Source organism: Marmota monax, unplaced genomic scaffold (assembly GCF_021218885.2).
Source record: "Marmota monax isolate L192 unplaced genomic scaffold, Marmota_monax_Labrador192_F-V1.1 WCK01_AAM20220418_F8-fsc00360, whole genome shotgun sequence".
Taxonomy (NCBI): Eukaryota; Metazoa; Chordata; class Mammalia; order Rodentia; family Sciuridae; genus Marmota; species Marmota monax.
Genome location: NW_026694905.1, coordinates 440,782 through 453,317, shown reverse-complemented (window position 1 = coordinate 453,317; position 12,536 = coordinate 440,782). Strand labels below are relative to the sequence as shown.

The 12,536-nt window shown below is 39.3% G+C and overlaps 1 pseudogene; it reads left to right on the top strand.

Moving 5' to 3' along the window:
• The first annotated feature begins 7,848 nt into the window (after positions 1 to 7,848).
• Positions 7,849 to 12,536, top strand: part of LOC124080929 (small ribosomal subunit protein uS5-like) — a 53,377-nt pseudogene continuing 48,689 nt past the window's right edge.

The following is a 12,536-nucleotide window of genomic DNA, read 5'->3' as shown; positions in this document are numbered from 1 at the left end:
GGATTTTTTGCACTGGGGGCTCTTAGTGGGTGATTTCCTTGTCTACAATGGCCCCCAGGCAGAGTGCTGAGGTGCTGTGGAGCATTCCTAAGCAGAGGGCTACAGGTGCCCCACAGAGGAAATTTGTGTATTAGATCTAAGTTTCATCAGGTGTTGTTGGCCATCGAAAATATGGGGGGTGGGGGTTAGGGTTGTGGCTCAGCAGTAGAGCGCTCGCCTAGCATGTGTAAGGCCTTAGGTTCGATCCTTAGCACCATGTATAATAAGTAAAATAAAGGTATTGTGTCCACCTACAACTAAAAGAAACATATTTAAAAAAATGATTCACCAATGGGGCTGGGGTTGTGGCTCAGCAGTAGAGCGCTCGTCTTGCACGTGTGAGGTCCTGGGTTCGATCTTCAGCACCACATAAAAATAAATAAATAAAATAAAGATATTGTGTCCGACTGCCACTAGAAATAAATATTTAAAAAAATGAATCACCAAAAAAAAGGAGAGGAAATTTATCAATATGCAAGTGATGCTGCTTCAGAAAATGCTAAACTACCACTTATAGTGCATGGAAAGGAAGGGACAGTGGCTGGATTCATAGCCAATGACTCCCTCTGCAGAAAAGCCTCCCCCCCCCCCCCACAAAACCTTCAAAAACATAGTGGACAATATTGTTGTGAGGTAGAAAGTCAAAGAAATGAACAGCCCTGTGACCCCAGCTCAGGACCTCTTTAGATCTTTCTTTGGGAGCATGGGCCAGCTTGCTGGTTTCAGAAGGCAACATGGTATGAAAAATATTGAACTTGGGAGCAATGCAGGTCTATGGACAGGAGGCTGCAATAGAATTTTAAAAACCTCTTTTGAGTGTATAGAGGAAAAACCTTATTTTGGAAGAGCACATTTTCAAGATTAATAATAATTGTTTTATGAGAATGTTGGCAAACAAACACAAATGGCATTTTTGGTTGATGAAAATGTCTGACCCAAGGCTCCTGGGAACCTCATCTGGTATGTTCATCCCTAGGCTCCTGTTGGGGATTGGTTCTAGGATGTCCTTCTTGGATACTGAAATCCGAGGATGCTCCAGTTTTTCCTATGAAATGCTGCAGTATTTGCATATAACTTATGCACATTCTCCCATATGCTTTAAATTATCTCTAGATTACTTACAATACCAAATACAATGTAAATGCTGTGTTAGTTGTTAGACCATATTGTGTAGAGAATAAGAGCAAGCAAAAAGTCATACATGTTCAATACAGACACAATATTTTTAAACGTATTTTTTATTCATGGTTGGTCAAATCTGCAGATGTAAAAGCTGCAGATTTTGAGGTCCAACTGTATTTTCTTTAGGAGCAATTGTTCAGCTTTTGCTAATTCAGTGTTTGTGGCAACTTTTTTAGAATAAAACTACTGCAGCTAATGAGAATAGACTACAACTGTATGTTTTTTATTGCCTTTTCTTAGCTCAAACTATTAGTGTACAACTCTAAGGAATTTTAGAAACCGAAAAAAAAAAAACCAAACTTCAAGAATCCAGCACTCTTCTCTAGGAAAAGAAGACTGGCAACACCCCAAATGTCTTCCTTGTGCCCTTAGTTTTTCCCTTACTGAGGGAAATGTGTTGGTCAGCTTTCTGTCACTGTGATGAAACGCCTGAGATAATCAATTTAAAAAGAGGAAAGGTTTATTTTGGCTCATAGTTTCAGTCCATGGTCTTTTTTTTTTTTTAATTTTTTATTGTGGGTTGTTCAAAACATTACAAATTTCTTGACATATCATATTCCACACTTTGATTCAAGTGGGTTATGAACTCCCACCTTCACCCCATACACAGATTGCAGATTCACATCAGTTACACATCCATTGATTTACAAATTGCCATACTAGTGTCTGTTGTGCTCCGCTGCCTTTCCCATCATCCACCCTCCCCCCTCCCCACCTCTCCCCTCCCCTCCCCTCCTCTCTCTCTACCCCCTCCACTGTATAACCCTGAGGGTCTCCTTCCATTACCGTGCAATTTCCCTTCTCTCTCCCTTTCCCTCCCACCTCTCATCCCTGTTTAATGTTAATCTTCTTCTCATGCTCTTCGTCCCTACTCTGTTCTTAGTTACTTTCCTTATATCAAAGAAGACATTTGGCATTTGTTTTTTAGGGATTGGCTAGCTTCACTTAGCATAATCTGCTCTAATGCCATCCATTTCCCTGTAAATTCTATGATTTTGTCATTTTTTAATGCAGAGTAATACTCCATTGTGTATAAATGCCACATTTTTTTTATCCATTCGTCTATTGAAGGGCATCTAGGTTGGTTCCACAGTCTTGCTATTGTGAACTGTGCTGTTATGAACATCGATGTAGCAGTGTCCCTGTAGCATGCTCTTTTTAGGCACATCCTGGGAACAAATCTTTACTCCTCACACTTCAGATAGAGCCCTAATATCCAGAGTATACAAAGAACTCAAAAAATTAGACAATAAGAGAACAAACAACCCAATCAACAAATGGGCCAAGGACCTGAACAGACACTTCTCAGAGGAGGACATACAGTCAATCAACAAGTACATGAAAAAATGCTCAACATCTCTAGCTGTCAGAGAAATGCAAATCAAAACCACCCTAAGATACCATCTCACTCCAGTAAGATTGGCAGCCATTAGGAAGTCAAACAACAACAAGTGCTGGCGAGGATGTGGGGAAAAGGGTACACTTGTACATTGCTGGTGGGACTGCAGATTGGTGCAGCCAATTTGGAAAGCAGTATGGAGATTTCTTGGAAAGCTGGGAATGGAGCCACCATTTGACCCAGCTATTCCCCTTCTTGGTCTAGTCCATGGTCTTTTGACTCTGTTACTTCTGAGCCTGGAGCAAGGCAGATATCACAGTGAAGCTGTCACTTCAAGGAGGCCTGAAAGCAAAGAGAGAGATAGGAAGGATCTGGGATCCCAATATTCCCAAAGACCTATTTCCACTAGGTGCTATCTAGGGAAGATTCTGCCTCTCAGTGGCCCCACAGGCTGGCAACCAGGCCTTCAACACGGGCCTTTGGGGGACAATCAAGATCCAAACTATAGCAGAAAACAATTGTCCTTATTGTCAACATTATAGACCAGTTTTATGTTTTTGAACTTCATATTGGTGGAATCAGGCAGAACTGAATTATTTCGTGTCTGGCTTCTTTCTTTCAGAAGTTTTGTTTATTTGTGTTCATTCTCGCTTCTTATAATGTTCTACTGGCAGTTCCTTTGTCCATTCTGATCCTTGCAGACAAGCGATTCTGAACTTTATGAATAGTCATGCACGTGTCTCTGGGTTGACGTTGCGTCCCTGTTGCCTACATTCCTAGGAGTAGCATTCATTACGGTTTGGATCTGAAAATTTCCCCAATACTGGGTCCCCAGTATAGCAATGTCCAGAGGTGGGGTTTTAGGAAATGATAGGATCATAAGTGATCTAACCTCATGGTTGGATTAATTCATTGGATGGTTTAATAAATGAATGGATTATTGGGAGGTGGGACCTAGTTGGAGGAAGTCACTGGGGACATGCCCTGGAAGTTCCTTCCCCTCCACCGCTCCCCCCTCCACCAGCTTCATGTCAGGTGTTTTGGTCCCAGTAATGAAAAGCTGACTAACAGCATTATTTGGCTCACAAGGTCATAAACTCAACATTAATAGGCATTCCATAACCGTTTTCTAAATGGGTTTTACCAACTGTATACCCCTCCAGCAGTGTGAGAAAGTTCCAGTCCCTTTTCCACTCTAATACTTGTTTTGTTACCCTTCTGGTTGATGACATATCAGTGTGGCCTTAATTTTCATTTTTTTCTGAATATTCTCCTTAGCAAAGTGCCTATTCAAAACTTTTGCTCAATTTCTATTGGTTCTCCCATCGTTTTTCTTATTTCCTTACAGGAGTTCTCTGCTTACTGTATTTATAAGCACTTCACTGGATATAAAATTGCAAATACCTTCCTCCCTGTGTCTTTCCCCACCCGTGAGGGCATGTTTTGATAAAGAGACCTTCTTAATTTAATGTTGTCCGATGTATCTATGTAGTGTGACCTTTCTGATGTCATATTTTAGTTCATGGTTCTCTAGCTGCTCCTGTTATTGCTTGTTTTTGTGGCTTTTTTTTTCCCAGACAACATTTGCTCTTATCCCTGCACAGATATCAATGATTTTTTTACAGTCTGTCTTTTTCCCCACAATGTCTGTTTCCTCCAGCTGTCCTGTGCTGAGTGCTTCGACCTTCCATTCACCTGGGTGGGATTCTTCCAGCGTCCTGTGGTTTCTGGGTGACTTCTGATATCTGAGAATCCTTAGTGCACAGAGGTCTTTGCTGTAGGGGATTCTGGATGAGCTGTCTTGTGGGAGTCCCATTTTAAATGCATTTAAGTCATTCCTCTTGGGTCGGTTCAAGTTCATCAAAGAATAGAGTTTTAGTCTTCTTGGACAAGAAGGATGAGAGTTTCTAGTTCAAACTAGCTGGAATTCCCTGATATCTATCTATCTATCTATCTATCTATCTATCTATCTATCTATCTATATTTTAGTTGTTGATAGACCTTTATTTTATTTATCTATATGCAGTGCTGAGAATCAAACCTAGTGCCTCACACATGCCAGGCAAGTGCACTTTAAGTTTTGTTTTATCCTCTCCTAAGAATAAACCAGCTTTCTGTTAGGACAGAGGAGAAGTGTCCTAGAAGTAGGGAGAGTAGATGCCTCCTGACCAGAAAGGACCATGCATAGCACCTGTTTCAAACTGCATGACCCTCCAATGATTTGTCAAGCTGCTCCCAAGACTGAGGAGACCTCATGGATTTGTTGGTGCTGTCCAGCATGAACTCTGGATTGGCATTGGTATTTGGGTATTTTTGTCCCTCTTTGCACACATTTTTCTGAATGTACAAAAGAAATGTGATGCCATTCATCATGATATCAGAGAAAAAAAAAAAAACTGCATGACCACCTCATGGTTCTCTTTCTTCCTAGCAACTTTTTTTTTCCTGCAATGCTTCTCAACTTCTGAACTGCTAGGACACTCACTCATCTACTTTGGCTGATTGTCTTACTCTTCCTTGCTAGACTAGAACCTCCATGAACTCAAAGATATTTTGATTATCATGCACATTCAGTAAGCATTAGTAGAATAAGTTGATATATATACTATATTTTCAAACAAACATGGCTGTTTTGGTGCTCTTTATTCTGTTTTAATTTTTTTATTCTTGTGCTAATTTTACTAGTTTAATAGTCTAATATTGACAGAAAAATCATCATTCATTATACCTCTTTTCCAAAACATTCTTGACTATGGTTGGGCATTTTTCAGTCACCCTATTAAAGTGGAATTTGGGGGGCTGAGGATATAGCTCATTTGGTAGAGTGCTTGCCTCACATGCACAAGTCCCTGGGTTCAATCCCCAGCATCACACACACACACACACACACACACGCACGCACACACACACACAATAAATAAATAAATAAATAAATAAAATACAATTTTTACATTTTGATAATTTTGATCGATTTTTACATTTTGATCATCTCTGATTTATTATTTATTAACCAAATTGAAACAGAACCAAAATATACCAGTACACCTTTCCAGAGCCAACCACTCCTAAAAGATTTCTGTATCCTTCTAGAAGTATATCAGGTGAGTGTGCTATTTCTCTAACATACACATACATAAAAAGTGTATATATTCACACAATTAGGAACGTTTTGTGAATAGTATTTTACACATCAGATCTTTCCACCTTGACATATTGGGTAATATCCCATAGGTACCCACCTAGTCTAGGCTAGCTTTACTCCAAAGCTGCCTTGCGTTCCACTTTCAGGTCACTATCAGTTATTTATTTCATGTATACTTAGGAAGTCTCTGATTTTTTTTTTATTACAATCAAGTCATGATAATTCTGAACACATAAAATGAAATAAATAAAATTAAAATCACAATGTGTAAGTTAAAATTTTTTTATTAGAATTAGCAGAGTTCAGCACGTGTCGGTGGTGGGAGTTTAGATCGGTGATGACACAGATGGAAAGGACCTAGGAGACAGTAATTGCAGCGTCCGTGGAAAGCAACTTGACAACATTTATCAAAATTAATATTTTAGCTTTATTTTCTCTTTTACTTTCTTTCTTTCTTTTTTTTCCTTTTTGCAGTGCTGGGGATCAAATCCAGGCCTTGCATATGGTGGGCAAGTGCTTACATCCTCAGCAAAATTAATATTTCATATAGCTGTTCACCCTGGACCTTCACTGATTAATGTATGTAATACATATAGTCCAGGATGTGTTGGGATCTTGGTTGAGATTGCATTGTGTTTATTTAATTTAGAGATAGTTGCCATCTTTATCACATGGTGACTTTCCATCTATAATGACATAGTACAATATTCCATCTCTTCAAATTTTCTTTTGTAGTTTTCAGTAGCATATGTCTTGTACATGTTTTAGGTTTATTTTTAGGTCCCACATAATTTTTTTTTGCCACTATAACTGGGACTATTATTACACTAAAATTTCTAGTTGTCTAATAGTGGTATATAAGGAAGTTATTTAATCTCTCTCTCTTCAATTACCTGTCTTATAGTGATCAAACATAATTTTAGTCCAGATTATTGTTTATTCATTCATTTAAACAATGTGCCAGTAAGAGTACTGGTTTTCTTCTTTACTATTCTTTCCTGTTTCATGTACTTTCTCTTGGATTCATTTTTATTTTGCTGAACTACAGACTCTTTTTTTAATTTTTAAGTTTATTTTTTATTTGTTTTGTTTTTGCAGTGCTGGGATTGAATCCAAGGCTCATGCTAGGCAGGTTCCCTGCCACTGAGCTGCACCTGCACCTCCTGTTCTGTTTTGTTTTGCTTTTTAAAATTTTTATTCATTTATTTATTTTCAGAAGTTTGTAGGGATCAAAAAAAATTTTTTTTTTTGAGTCCTTACAGATCTGAAAATGTCCCTCACATTTGAGTGAATTTTGGCCAGGAATGGAAACTTAGTTTCAACATTTTTACCTGCAGAACTTCCCAGTTTTTGTTATATGGGTCTTCTCCATAATTCTTACATTTTTGTAAGTAACCTGATACTTTCTTTCAGAAAGCTTTGAGGATGTTTTCCCCCTTCAGTCTTGGTAGTTTTGAAATATCTTCATGCAGTAGCCAGGATTTTGAGTTTTTTCCAATCTGAATACATACATCATTTTTTTCCCTTAACTCATTGATTATCTTGTGCCACCCTTCACACAATTCTTATAAGTTTTCCTACATACATATCTGAGACTGTCGCCTACGATTTTTGATCATTACATTTTCATCTGTTGGTCTTTGGGTGAACATGAACCCTCCTACTCAATGAGGATTCAAAACGTTGGGGTGGGGATGAGTATAGGAGTCTTAGAAAACCTTGATTTTAAAAAAAAGATTTTAGGGCTGGGGGTATAGCTCAGTGGTAGAGTTTTTGCCTAGCATGTGCAAGGTTTGGGGTTTTTGATCCCCAGCACTGAAACACACACACACACACACACACACAAAACAAAGAACTTTTACTATCTGTTTTAACCCAGTCTCTCCCGTCTTAATTGATCATTGGGGGAAAATGTTAAATTTCTTTGGTCATTAATACTCTAGTAGGAATAAATTAGTGAGAAAAATCTAAGCATGTCAGCATAAAGAAATCTATGAAATGGAAATTTGGCCCAAATCTTTCATAAGTATCAACTTTAGATGCATGCAGTAAAATTTAAAGGACAATTAAATAATAGTTCCTTGGGTAACATGGAAAATTCCTCCTCAGAAAGAAACACTATCTACGTCCTTATACCTTGGGCAGGATGAAGAAGACTTACAAGACAATTTCAGAAGTCAAAGTTGAAAGAAAAGTGAGACAGCCCCATGAGAGGTAAGTTCCAGGCTGTGGGGCAAGAAAGCAGGCCTGAACAGAAAGGTATGTGGTCATGGTTTCTGTAAAGGAAGAAAGCATTCTCATCTTTCAAATACCACAGTTTATTATAATTTTCAAATTGAAATAAATTAACATTTGCTCCAAGGATATTAGACTGCTTCCCTAAATTCATTTTCAGTTTCTTATGTCAAATAAAAGGTTTTATTCTTTAAGGTAACAATAAAACTCCAGGTTTTTTAACTTTTATTTTTCTGACACTCAGATGAGAGTTATAGATCTCACTGATATACCGCCTAGAGTGAACATTGGATGTCTGGTTAATCTCTTAGGTAGATTTCACAAATCTCCTGGTTTATCCTATAGGAAAAGTCATGAAATTAATTAGACCCAGTTCCAATTGTTATGTCACATTTTTTTTTTACCTTAAGTTCCAAAATTTATAGATTTTTAATAGGCAAAATTAATATTTTGAGAAGTTGAAGTTTCAATATTAGAAAACCATTAGATATTAAAAATAAAACAACAAACCAGTTTTACTTGCTTTGGCAAATGATTTTGCTTTGGCAAATGATTACTCCTCTGAGAAATCAATTGTCATTGAAAAGATAACCATGTGTGGCCTCATTGATTCAAGCAGTGTTTGGTTTCTTATTAGGTGGCTGCCATATTTCGCAAATTCACCCTCATTGGTATTGACCAGTTATAGATCCACTTCAAGTACCATTAAATTACTTTGTCAAAAGTTCATTACACAGGAGTGGGAACATTTCAAAATAATTCTAATTATTTTTAAGGGGCATGGGAGAGAGAAAGAATATAACATGATGCATTATAATTTTTATTTACATTCCTTGTTATTGAAGTGAGTTTACACTCTATAAGCAGACCGTGACGGAATGAGGGCTTCCACATAATTTGCTTTACTTCCTAAGAGAAACACCCTATTTTGCCACAATTTCCCCCATAGTGATTGGCAATACTAGAGTTCTGATTATGTGAAAGTGTCCCAGGCAGAGGTCTGAGGAGCTCCCTTCAAGAGGGCAATAAGACCTCAACTTTAGCCTAGTCTGGTTTTTTTTTTTCAATTTTATTTATTTATTTTTAATTTTTTTAGTTATAGATAGACACAATATCTTTATTTTATTTATTTATTTATTTTTATGTGGTGCTCAGGATGGAACCCAGGGCCTCACACGTGCTAGGCAAGTGCTCCACCACTGAGCCCCAACCCCAGCCCCCCTGGGCTGGTTTTTGACTTACTCTTATAAAAGAATATCAGGACATGTTGAAGGCAAGGCACAAGCAAAGATTTATTAAAGGACAGCAAAGGTAGCCAAACCTCAAAGGCAGGGTGTGGACCTCTCTTTCCTCGCAGAGAAGACAGTGAAGCACCCACGGTTGACCTTCCTGACTATATACAGAATTCTCCTGGGAAGAACAAGGCAGGTTCCCAGGCAAGCTTTTGTGAAAACCAAGTCCCACATCAATCAGTTTATATTTGAGGGTCCGTATATTTCTCCTTGGTTAAGCAGTCTCTCCATGAATCAGCTGTGGGCACATTGTGTTGGTCTTTGAAGGTGGTGACATTTAAATTGATGATGTTTTTGTCCTGGTTCATCTGGTACAAGCAAACACTGGAGCCTTTGTTCTTCCAACAAAAGAGACAAGCACGGCTGGGCTCCATCTATTAAGGGTCTCTTTTTCTCTCTCCCTGAGAGCCCACCTATCTCAGAAGTAAATTATCATCCAAAGCTGATTAGCATCCAGGTTACCTCGGAAAGAACCATGTCAAATACTAGAATGCTTATTTTTTAGGATACCCCGAATTGCTGAGACACCAGGTGAAGTAGTCCCCATGCCAGGACCCTGGACCTTGTGGTCTCCAGGAGCCTCTGCTGTAGCATGCTGACCTCAGTGCAGTGTGTGGGTGACCTCAGGGCTACTGCAGTCTCCTTTCCCAGCCTGAGGCTGCACGGGCCTCCCAAGTACTTCAGTGGTATCATGCCTTGTTTTAGATAAGGAATCATTACATTTTTATATAACAGGAAAGCAAAATTAATGTGTGCTGTCATCAGTGCCAATTCTGTGAGGTTTGGGGGGCTGTCAACCAGGGCCTCACACTAGTAACCTGCTATGCAAGTTCTACCACTGAGCTACACCGCAGCCCTTTTTGTTTGTTTTAAGGAGAGGAAACTGTAGCCCATTGGACTGCAGAGGTTTTCTGTTTTCTCAGATGCCATTTAGCACCCTTAAATGGATCGGTGGAGACTTCAGCTGTTGATTATGACAATGGCTAATACTCTCTCCTCCCTCAATCAGAGTCAAAAGAACCTATTAGAGCTCTCAAGGAGTGGGCACTCCCACATAACCTCTCAATTGTGCACACTGATGTTTTTCCTTTTGCTTTATAGGGTGTGGCAAAACATGCATTAAAAAGGAAAGATGAGGCTAAGAGGAAATTTAAATTGCACTTACTTTGATTTGAAAAAAGTAATATCTTTTGTGGTCATGATTCATTTCTGCATGGTAAGAATACTGATTGTTTCATATGGAAAGGTCGATTTTCTCTCCCGGATTTGCATGAGTGAACGCTGGTTTCAAGATGGCAAGTGATTCTACTTAACTAAATGATAGTTCTGGATATTTAATCAGAAAGATTATATTAGAGGTTAAAACAACTATTATTATACCCACAATTGGGAAGCTAGGATCCTTTCCTAAAAACAATCAGTTCTTCATACCTAGCAGAATACCAAAATCCAGAGCACAGAGAACACCAAAAGTTGCTGAGTGTCAAGCAGTTGAGCAGCTTGGAAACTAAACATGCTCTTATCATATGATCCAACAATTGATCTCCTTAGAGTTGGAAATTCATGTCCACACAAAATACTGCACATAGCTTTATTCCCAAACTGGCAGCAACCAGGATATCCTTCAGAAGGTGAATGGACAAGCTGTGTCTTATCCAGAAAGTGGAATCTTATTCTGCATTAGAAAGAGATGACTTTCAAGCCATGAAGGGACATAGGGGAAACTTAAATGCATATCACTAAGTGAAATAATCCAATCTAAAAAGTCTCCAAGCTGTGTGGTTCCAACTACAGTCATTGCTCTTTATCCTCTGGGGTTCGTTCCAGAAACGCCCCCAGATGTCAAAATCTGGGGCCATCCAAGTCCCTTCTAAAAGTTGGACTAATATTTGCCTATAATTTACACACATACTCCTTTATACTTTAAATCATCTCTAGATTACTTATAATGCCTAATATAATGCAAATGCTATGAGATAGGTGTTAACTGTATTGTTCAAGGAATTACAATAAGAAAAAATGTGTACATGTTCAGTATAGATGAAATTTTTTCAATTTCCAAACTTTTGGTCTACAGTTGATTTTCAAACCTTGGATGTAGAGCCCATGGATATGGAGGGTTGGTTGTATAGGAAAATTCTGGAGCAGGGAAAACCATGGAGACAGTAAAAGGATCAGTGGTTGCAAGGGGTCAGGGGAAGGAGGGATGAATAGGCAGATTTTAAGAGAAGTGAAACTTCTCTGTATAATATTCAAATGGTGGACACATTCTGGAGCTCGCTGTCTATGAACTAAGATCTCTGAAACCATGTGCCCTCAAATAAACTCTATCTCCTCTACAGTTGCTCTGGTTGGGTCTTCTAGTCACAGCAGCAAAAAAGCGGATAAACACCAGGTGTTCAGGGTTCTTAAAGCAGGGTCCAGGCCAGGAAGCCCTCGCCCTCTCCATCTGTGGACCCAGGACAGGTCTGAGCGCTCCCTCATCTTTCTGCCTGTGGTCCCAGCAGGTTCAATAAACTAAGGGGATGGGCCCCAGGGATGGAGGGAGAGAGGGTGCCACTGAGTACAAGACAAGGATTCCCACCATGGCCCACAGTTGACAGCGTATATATCCTCTGAGGATTCTGCAGCTCCATCGTGGTCAAATGCTATGATAGAACGCTTTAGTAGATAAGATCTGGTTGTCGTTGGTGTGTGTGTGGGGGGTTATTTTCGCTTGCACAATAACCATCTCTCCTCTCTATAAGCATTCTGATTCTGGGGAATTCCTGTTCTCCACTAGGAAAAGTCTGGGTGGAAACCATAATTGAAAATGCCCTGCCGTCCTTGTTCAGAAGCCAATGGGCTCAGGGTGCACATGTATTGAAACATCACGTGGTACCAACTTAATAGGTACAATTTACCATTTTATGTATAGTTAAAATAAATTAAAATATTTAATAACAACAGGAATCAATAGACTCTTTGGCGACGCCTTTTTCTCATGGACTTAGGCATAGCAAAATGGAGGGCACTTTCATAAGCATGGCCAACCAACCCTTCCCCTGAGATTTTGCTCCTGGGCCTGAATGCAAGTATCAGAGGAGGATTTGACATCCATCTGTTCCAGAAGGGAGTGTGAGGAACTGGCCGAGCCATTCCCGCTGCCCTGGTTCTCATGGATTCTGATCTCCAGCCCCCCAGGGAGTGTCTACCATGCTCCAAATTATTCTCTTATTCCTGCCTTAAACGGCATTGGTTTCCATGCTTATATGGGAAGCACACGTTGTGCCAAAGGGTACTGGGTGGCAGTGGGTACTTGGTGTGC